Source organism: Pseudopipra pipra, chromosome 5 (genome assembly GCF_036250125.1).
Source record: "Pseudopipra pipra isolate bDixPip1 chromosome 5, bDixPip1.hap1, whole genome shotgun sequence".
NCBI classification, from domain to species: Eukaryota; Metazoa; Chordata; class Aves; order Passeriformes; family Pipridae; genus Pseudopipra; species Pseudopipra pipra.
In genome coordinates, this window is record NC_087553.1 from 28906445 (window position 1) to 28915639 (window position 9195).

Sequence of the window (9195 nt, forward strand, 5' to 3'; positions counted from 1 at the left end):
AAGAAGGGATAATGAAGGAATAGTTACAGTAAGACAAAGGAGAGAGGGTGAAATGATCATGCAAGAAAGTGGAGCTGGAGACACAAAACCAGAGTAGAGAATAGATGGGGAAAGATGGAACTCCCTCCGTCCCCTGCTGCGACTGCCAAGAACACTGCTGTGTCAACAGTGACAGGGAAAACTTCAGTTATACATACAAACTGTGTTGTTGGGACTGGAAGAGGAAGGCTGTTCCTTACCACAATTACCCATTTAATAGAGAAGGATTCTAGAGAATGATAATGTTAAATTCAACAACTTTTTAAAAAGATGTTCTTTTGAAGTGGTGCAAATTTTAACTGATCACATGAATATACAAACATAGTCTGCAAAGTTAGGCATTTGATGCACTGAAAAATTAGAGTAGAAAATTGCTTCTTGTGGAGTGATTACTATAATGAGCCTCATTTATAGCAGTTATGTTTTTAATGGATATGTCTTCAGAACAACAGAACAGTTTTAGGAGATCATGTCCATTTCTTGCTGGTGATAAAAGTTGTTAAAGATTTCCTGGTCTTTTTTAGTATCCCTTTGTGACTAGTACTTCTCACAAAATGCTTGCTACTGTGCAAATGTAATTAATATGGGCATTTTGAAATAGGTATGTTCCATCTTCCGCATAGAAAACATTAACAGGAACCAATGTTGGTGAATAGATAGAGAAAACAGGCCAGCCTTTGAATTTTCTAGCACATAACTATATAAATCTTTTCCATGTAAACCAATTCTGTAGAAGAACGATTTCATGGTGTTGCTGGACAAAGCTATGTTTTGGATTTGTACTGGTGTGTTGATAACCCAGAGGTGCTTTAGCTATTGCTGACCGGTGCTTGCACAGAGCCAAGGCCTTTTCTGCTTCTGATACCACCCCACCAGCAAGGAGTCTGGGGGTGCACAAGGAGTTGGGAAGGGGCACAGCTGGAGCAGTTGACCTCACTGACCAAAGGGATATTCCATACCTTACAGCGTCATGCTCATATAAAGCTGGAGGAAGAAGGAGGAAGGGAGGACATTCACAGTGATGATGCTTGTCTTCCCAAGTCACCATTACATGTGATGGAGCCCTGCTTTCCTGAAGATGGCTGAACACCTGCCTGCCCTGGAGAAGTGGTGAATGAATTCCTTGTTTTGCTTTGCTTGTGAGTGTGATTTCTGCCTTATCTATTGAACTGTCTTTATCTCAACCCATGAGTTTTCTCACTTTTACTCTTCCTATTCTCTCCCCTAGCTTGTGGGGGAATGAGTGAGTGGCTGCATGGGGATTAGTTGCTTGATGAGTTTAAACCATGACACAGGTTTACCTTGACTTTCAGCAATAAGCTTCTTTCAAATAGCACTTTCCCTGGGTACAAATGGTTGTTCAGCAAACACAGACAAAAAGTCAAAACCCAAATGCATGAACAAACAGTGGTTGTATGTAATTGTACTTCAGAAATGCCCTGGAGTGTGTTTTAAAAGTATAGGACAACATGCAGGTTTTGTCCTGGTTTGATAGTATTGAAACCTCATACAAGAACTGGGAAAGTTTTGAAGTACTGCCTCTAGATACAGCTTGTTATTGAAGCAACATAGTACTGCTCAACAAGAAATTCCTCTAATGAACTCCTCTGCTGTAAGTTCCCCAAACCAATAAGTAGCAGCTGGACGTAACATGGGCCTTTTGCATGCTGGAGAATATACCTGCTCTCACTCAGCTAGTGAGGGAGCATTAATTCTCGGTGGCAGCTTGGAAAACACTGACGTGCTACCAATTAGGAAACCTTTCAAAGTGCGGCTTTGCAGCTCATCTGTGATCAGCAGACCTCATCTTGGGAACCAATATTCTCTACTAATGGCACCTGTGGGGCACTAGGAATGGGAAACTGGGGTTTGAGGGAGCAGAGTCTATTAAATGCTATGGCAACAGGTAGCAAAACAGTGTTCTCCCTTTCTCCCTTACTAATTAGTAGCTGTTAGCATCTGGAGTTTGACTGACTGTTGCTGGATGCAATTTGCTGCACTGCATTTTGTGACAGGGCAAGGAAACTGAAGGACGGCGCAAAGAGCAGTCAAGAGGCAAAAGAAATATTAGGGATGAACTCCTATACATGTGCTTTGCAATACCATGTTTAAAATATATTCATGCTCCTGGAGGCCTGGAAGTAATATGGCTAACATAGCAATATTTTCTACCCTGTCTTAATTGTTTTTCTTTTACACTCTGCATTCTTTTGGCAGAAAGTAGTCCCATACTGATCTTTTTGCTTGTTGGAAATTTCCAGAAAATTAAATTGCCTGTTGAAAAGAAAACTCCCACGGTAGATCTGAGAATATCTTTACCCTTAACTATCAGTGATCCAACTCCACTGGAAAGAAGAGATTTCCAGGTAAGCTCTAGTCTGGTGGCATGCTGATAGAGGGCTGGGGAAGGAGCCATAGGCCTATGGACAGAAGGGGTTGCTCCTCTCCATGGGGAAAAGTAGGTCCACTTCAACCACTAGTGTTGTTAGTGAAGTCTTTCTTTTTACCAGAGTTGAATGTTCTGAGATCACCATCTTAGATATGATTATTATGAAATAAATTTGGCCTTTAGGGTTCAACATTGTTTGGAGAGAGAGGAGGAAATGTGTCTGAAGATGTACTATATTTACAGAAGCAAATATATTTCCTCATTTCCTGAGGAAACCAAGCTAAAAAGAATTTCAGACTTAAATATTGCATATACTGGGTATGTTTGCATGCAGGAGTGACATTAGACCACTGTGTTCAATTGCACTGATATTTTATGCTTGACTGTATTAATCTCTTTCATTCAGTGCTCAATTACTACCAAACTCCACAGTTTCTTCACTGACTGGCTGGAGAGGAAAAAGTAGTTGACACCAGGAGATGTCAAGGGAAAGATCTGTCAGCTGAAACTCTGCCCAGGATCATTTTCTGTACAAAATATGATGGGGTGGTTGCTATTCATTAGTCAAGTACCAGGGTTTACCAGGTGCTATTCTGACATGCTACAGAGAGAACAATTATAGTTGTACAGCTCTGATGGTCCAAGGAATGTTCATTCTCCTGCCTGCTTCAGTAGCCAAGAGAGTGCAGTACAATTATTTATGTACCTTTATAAGACTTTATAGAAAGCTGTGCATTTTATCTGATCCTAATCGGCAAAAATTTATTCATAGATTTGTTTCTATTGTAAGAAATTCCAGTTATACATATACACATTCACAGAATGTAGCTATCTCATGATATATGCTAAAGCGCAGCCTTCCAAGTTATATCAGCTCTTTGTCATCAGCAGATGGACAATTTCTAATGATTTAATAAGCACAGTTCTGATTATTCATGTTTTCCTTTGCTGCTTTATGTGAGTTTGGATGAACAATGCAGCAGCTCTGCAGGAAGTTAGATATTATGAGAAACTGGAAGAAAATTGAAATTTCTTCTAAAACCAGAAGTCACAGTTGATTTATTAGGTAAACAGTATAGTTTAACAGAACGAAGGTGTTTTAATTTTAAACCACGCCTAAATCCAAGTTCCAAATTCAGACATCATGAGCTTTGCAAAAATGGATTATAATTCTCCTCTGTGTTTTCAGTCTGTGTACCAGCTTGACCTTGAATGCCTGCCAAAGAGACAAAACTGTCTTCTGAAAATGCAGAAGAAATGATAAAAGCTATGAGATCTAGGTGATGATGGGCATTTGAAAATCCCACTAGATACTCATCTCTGTTTTTAGGCACCTGAAATAAAAATTCATCTTAAAATCTGCAAAACCATCAGTTGCTCGTTGAGCATTTGCGATGGCAGATTTAAAGGGTCTTCTGCACTAATAAGAAATCAACAGGATCTGAAGCAACAGGAATGGTTGTGTTATGCAGAAACTGTAAACCGGGATAGGCTGCAGGAATAAATCAAAGGAAAAAATTTGGTGAAACTTGAGGAGCAGAAGCTCCATAAGGACCACAGGGAAATATTTGATTAGGGTAGTTCTGGTTATCATTACTGTTTGGTGCATATGTTTTACACAAGATAATATTTTCTTTTTTCCCCAAGCCCAATTTCAGCAGTTCAATGGATGGCACCGGATTAAACCCTAATGACACATACAATAAAGCAATACTGAAGTAATTGCTTGGGATGCAGACATTGTCTGAGACATGCAGATTATAGAAGGGAGAAAAAAAATTGATACAAACCATACCAAAATAGTCTTAATCACTACACTGGTTTTTAGTGTCCAAATCATTGAGAAGGAGAAGAATGGCAGACAAAGCGCAAACGAAATGAAGGTCAAACAACACAAAAGTAAATCTAGTGTTTCCCTTACCTCCAAGTCCTGCCTGTCATTTCTCTACATTAAAAAGGTATTTTTGAAGTACCATTTCATTCAAGATACATGATACCTATATCAAAGGTAGTCTAATGCTTTGCAGGACTAAGATATTCCCAGCTGCAGGATTTTCCTGTTCGAGATTATGAAAATTCCTTTGTACTGCATTTTTTAGCTCAGTGGCCCATTGTACTTGCTCTAGTTTTTTAGCCTACAAGAACAATGACACTCATTTTATGAGAATGAGGCTGTAAATCACTTACTTTTTCAGTTCAATGTTTTCCCCCAGCGTTCTCCTCTGGGAGCATCTGACAGAGCTGGGCCTGGAGGACAGTACTTCACTGCTTAGTCCCTATGACTGCCATCTTGATTTTTCTTCACCCGCATGTTTAAGACAGTTCTCCTGAACTTCCAGTCACTGTCACTTGTGATGAGACATCTGTTAATTGCCTCAGGGACTGTTGTCCACGTTCTTCAACCTGGTCCTGGACAAAGGGTGTGGGATGGCATCACAGAAGAGCTAGGACTTGACTCTATTCTGCTTGTATTTAGCGGGACATACAAACATACTCAGAACTGATTTTTCAGATATTTTAAAATTTATCACTCTTATTACTTAATTTGTACAAGCTTCACTGTGCAACATCAAGTCTTACATACAGTGGCATGAGTATTATTTTAGATGTGAGACTAGAATATGTTTTAAATATCTTCACTAGCCACTGAGACTCAAAATGTAAAACTTATGTTTAAATATAAGGGAGAGAAAAATGCAAGAGCAAATAAAACATGTCTCAGCAGACTTTTCAGAACCAATCTGCTTTAGTAAGAAACCTTAGCATAGTTTATTCTTCTGCAGCAATTTTTTGAAGTTTTACAGAGGATGGTTTTCAACTTAGGATGTCTTAACTGGAAAATATTCTGGAAATAATCACTTTTGGCTTTTTGGTTGATTGTCAGTTCCATGCTGCATCTTTTCACAGAAAGACAGTTTCTCTTAGTAGAGATAATTAATAGTATTTTGATAAAAGTAAATTGAAAACAAAAAGAAAGTTATTAATATAATTTTTTCTTGCTTGATAACTGAAATTATCAGATTTAGAAGCAATGAGAAAGATTTCTTCTAAGCACAAGTCCGTTCTCACATTTTATCTCTTGACTCTAGCCCTACTGAAACTGATTTCTTTCTTACTTTTGCATGCCAATCAACTGAAAGGACAATAAAGTAATTTAACTTTCTCTTATGAAGTAGTAGTTGGTCCTACTATTTATTTGCCCCGGAGGGCAAGGGGGCCTAGAACAGCTGGTTGATTTCCAAGGACAACCTCCTGAGAGCACAAGAACCACTCTGATGTGCAGAAAGTCGAGAAAATGAAGGAGCTGACTACCATGAATGAGCAGGAGTCTCCCAATTGAGCTTAAGTGCAGCAGATAAGGGCATGGAAGGAAGAAATATGAACACCTTCCCAGGAGTGATAGGGAGCCTGCAGAGATGGAATTAAGAAAATTCAACTGGAGCGGAAACTTGCAAGGGATGTGAAAGGCAGATAGATGTATGTTGGCAACAAAAAGAGAAAAGTAAATGAAAATGCTTCTGACCCCATGGCTCAGTGGAACAGGAAGTCTAGTGACAAGGGGGCACAGTAAAGACTGAGATGCTAAATTCCGTTTTTGGCCTCATTTTTTACAGGACAGGTTTGCTGGAAGGACCTGTGGGCTTTGTTGAACACAAAGTAGAACTTGAGTCAGCAGTGAGCCCTCAAAGACCAACCACATACAGGCTGTACTAGCAATAGTGTAGCTGGCAAGGCTAGAAAGGGAAGCTATTGTCTCCCCATACTTAGTACCAGTGAGACCATATCCATAGTACTGGATCCAGTTTTGGAGTCTCAAGTATGAAAAAGATACTGACAGAGAAGGACTACCAAGATGACTGGGTACTGGAGCACATGATGTATGAGGGGCTGAGAGAAAGGGATTTGTCAAGTCTGAGGACAAGAAGGCTGCCTGGTGATCTTAGTGCAGACTTCATCTATCTAGGGGAAGTGTATAAACCTGTTTCTCAGAGGTGCTTAGTGGCAGGTAAGAAGCAATAGATATAAGTTGCAAGGATGTAAATTTTTACTGAATATTAGGGGAAAAGGATCTACAGTGAGAGTAGAAAACCATGGGACAGGTTGCTCAGAAAGCTGTGGAACATGGGCAAAATTGGAGACAAGTAAACAACTGGACAAGGCCTTTAGCTAGCCTGAGTTAGATCTGCTTTGAGTAACTGATTGGAATAGATTACCTCAAGAAATTCACAACCTAAATTATGCTGTGATTCTGTGATTTTATTATTCTTGCCTTGTAAGTGGCTAAATTTGAGAAGACAGAAATGAAGGACCAGATTGGAGCAGCTGTTCAAATAGCTATGCAAAGCTATATTCTTTGAATCAGAGGAAGAAGAACATTGTAGAGAGAAGTAATACTAGACACCAAGACCAGCACTTGCATTTAAACTTAGGGCCCCAGACTTTGCCTTCAATAACAAACATTTCTTCAGACATTTTCACAGCTGGAAGAACAGTGTGCTCCACAAGACACTGTAGGAGTCGCCATGAAAAGGAGATTCTAAATAATTACCAACAGACCGAAGAAAATTTTGTCATTTGTATTGAAAAACTAGAATCCCTATTGATTTCTACCAGAGCTTCATTAATCACTTTCTGTAAAACACTAATTTGCTGGTCACAACCAGCAGCATCAAGAACAAGATAGAATACACAGAGAACCAAGATCAGTGCGCTTACCTCTGCAATAATTTATTCACCAATCCATAATTTAAAACAAAGCAAAAGGGTTGGGGTATACACTCAGAACCTGAAACACCAGTGTATCAACTTTGAGGAAATCTTATAACATCTACCCAAATCTGCCCCTAAACTTCCAGAAAAGGGTCATCACCTATGAAGCCATTCTGTGCAAATAGAGTCCATGTATAACCACACTACCATATATAAAGTCTCTTCATTTAAAAAATCACGTTGATTGTATGCAGATACCTGGGCAACACCTCAGCCTTGAGAATAATACTGAATTATCATCCACGCTTGAAGAAAGTTGGAATTTATTTCCTTCATTGGAAAATAAATTGGCAGCACATTCCATCTCACTCTCCCTACCCCCTCCGGTCTCAGTAAGTTCATTGCCCAAAGCAAGTTTCCTGGAGATCAACATGCACCACTTGTTTATGGCATTGTTCAGGGAGACTGGGAATTTTGGCAGGAGGCCCATTTGGCTAAGCAAGGAGCTTCTTAATGAGCTAAAATGCAAAGCACATAAGAAGTGGAAACAAGGGCAGACAACAAAGGAAAAGTATAAAAGTACTGCTCAGACATGTTGGGACAAAACCAGAAAGACCAAAGCCCAGTTGGAGTTACAACTGGGGAGGAACATAAAAGCTAACAAGATGTGGTTTTACAAGCACGTCAGAAGTGAAAAGAAACTCAGAGAAAATGTGCATCCATTTCTGAATGGAAAGAAAACCTAGTGATAGACAGTATGGGAAAAGCTGAAGTGCTCAATGACTTTTTGTCTCAGGGAAAACCTGCTCCCAGATCTCTGCACACATCAATGCTGTATGGGAAGCCAACAGTGTATTAAAATCCCTAGGGCCAGATGGACTCCTGAGCATGCTGAAAGGTACAGCTGATATGCTTTAGAGGTTTGCCATAATTTTTGGAAAATCATGGTTTTTGGGAGGGATCTCTGATGAACGGGCTGATGTTACACTCAACTTTAAGACAGACCAGAAGGAGGATCTAGGTAACTTCAGGCTAATCAGCACCACTTCAGTCCTTAGAAAAATAACAGACCACATCCATTTCTGAACACATGAAGGACAGGTAGTAATCAGGAGCAGTCAACAGATTTATCAAAGCAAATCATAGTTAAGGAGATGAACTTGGACTGAGTTCTGGACTACATTAAAAGATCACAGCTAACAGATTGAGGGTGGTCTGGTGATGATTTCCCTCTTCTTGACACTTGTGAGGCCACATCCGGAACACCAGTTTGACCACTCCGTTTCTCCCATGTGTCCACAGTATAAAGAAAAAACTGACATATTAAAGTAATTCTTGGGGAGGGTCACCAAGATGACTGGGAAGAGCATGGTTTGTTCAGCCCAGAGAAGGGAAGGCTACAGGGAAGTCTGATTGTTGATTTCTACCATCTAATAGAGTATAGAGAAGACAGAGACTTCTTGAAAATGCTTAGCAAAAGTACATGTTATAGAAATGGCAATTTTGGTCACTGGAATCATCAGAAATATTCAAAGCTCAGTTGGACTAGTCCCTGACCAGTCTTATCTCAGTGTCAAAGTCAGCCCAGCCTTGAGCAGGATCCTACCACACAGCCTTGAGTTCACTTCCAACCAAAATCCTCCAATGTTTTTATGATTCTGTGTTGAGATAACCTAGTTCCTTTCTGCAGTGAAAGGACTGTTGACATGGATATGAGTGGTCCATGTGGGCTTGTATCTTTCTTGTCTGGAAACTGAAGAATGGACTCCTAAATGAACTGAAAATCATCTGGGCCAGCAGTCTGGAAAGATAGTGTCATGGTTTGAGATAGCCCCAAAATCCAATTCCCTAGCTCCATCCCCCCTCCCACATCTCAACCTAATGTGAGATGGGCTTTTTCCAGACAAAACATGCTAGACTCAAAGTGGGGGGAAAGGGAAATATATTACAATGACTGTACAAATAAATACCATATCACATTATACACACGATCACAACTATCTCTACCATGACATATGTATTTACAATGATCAGATCTCTTCTCCCCTCCAAATGAA

At 39.9% G+C, this 9195-nt stretch overlaps 1 long non-coding RNA gene across 1 annotated transcript in view; it reads left to right on the forward strand.

Moving 5' to 3' along the window:
* Nucleotides 1–8893, forward strand: part of LOC135414517 (uncharacterized) — a 31689-nt gene extending 22796 nt beyond the window's left edge. Inside the window, exons 3-5 of the long non-coding RNA XR_010430704.1 lie at nt 1006–1178; nt 2257–2405; nt 6043–8893. This is a non-coding gene — a long non-coding RNA (uncharacterized LOC135414517). The remainder of the gene's footprint in view (nt 1–1005; nt 1179–2256; nt 2406–6042) is intronic.
* Nucleotides 8894–9195: the final 302 nt, after the last annotated feature.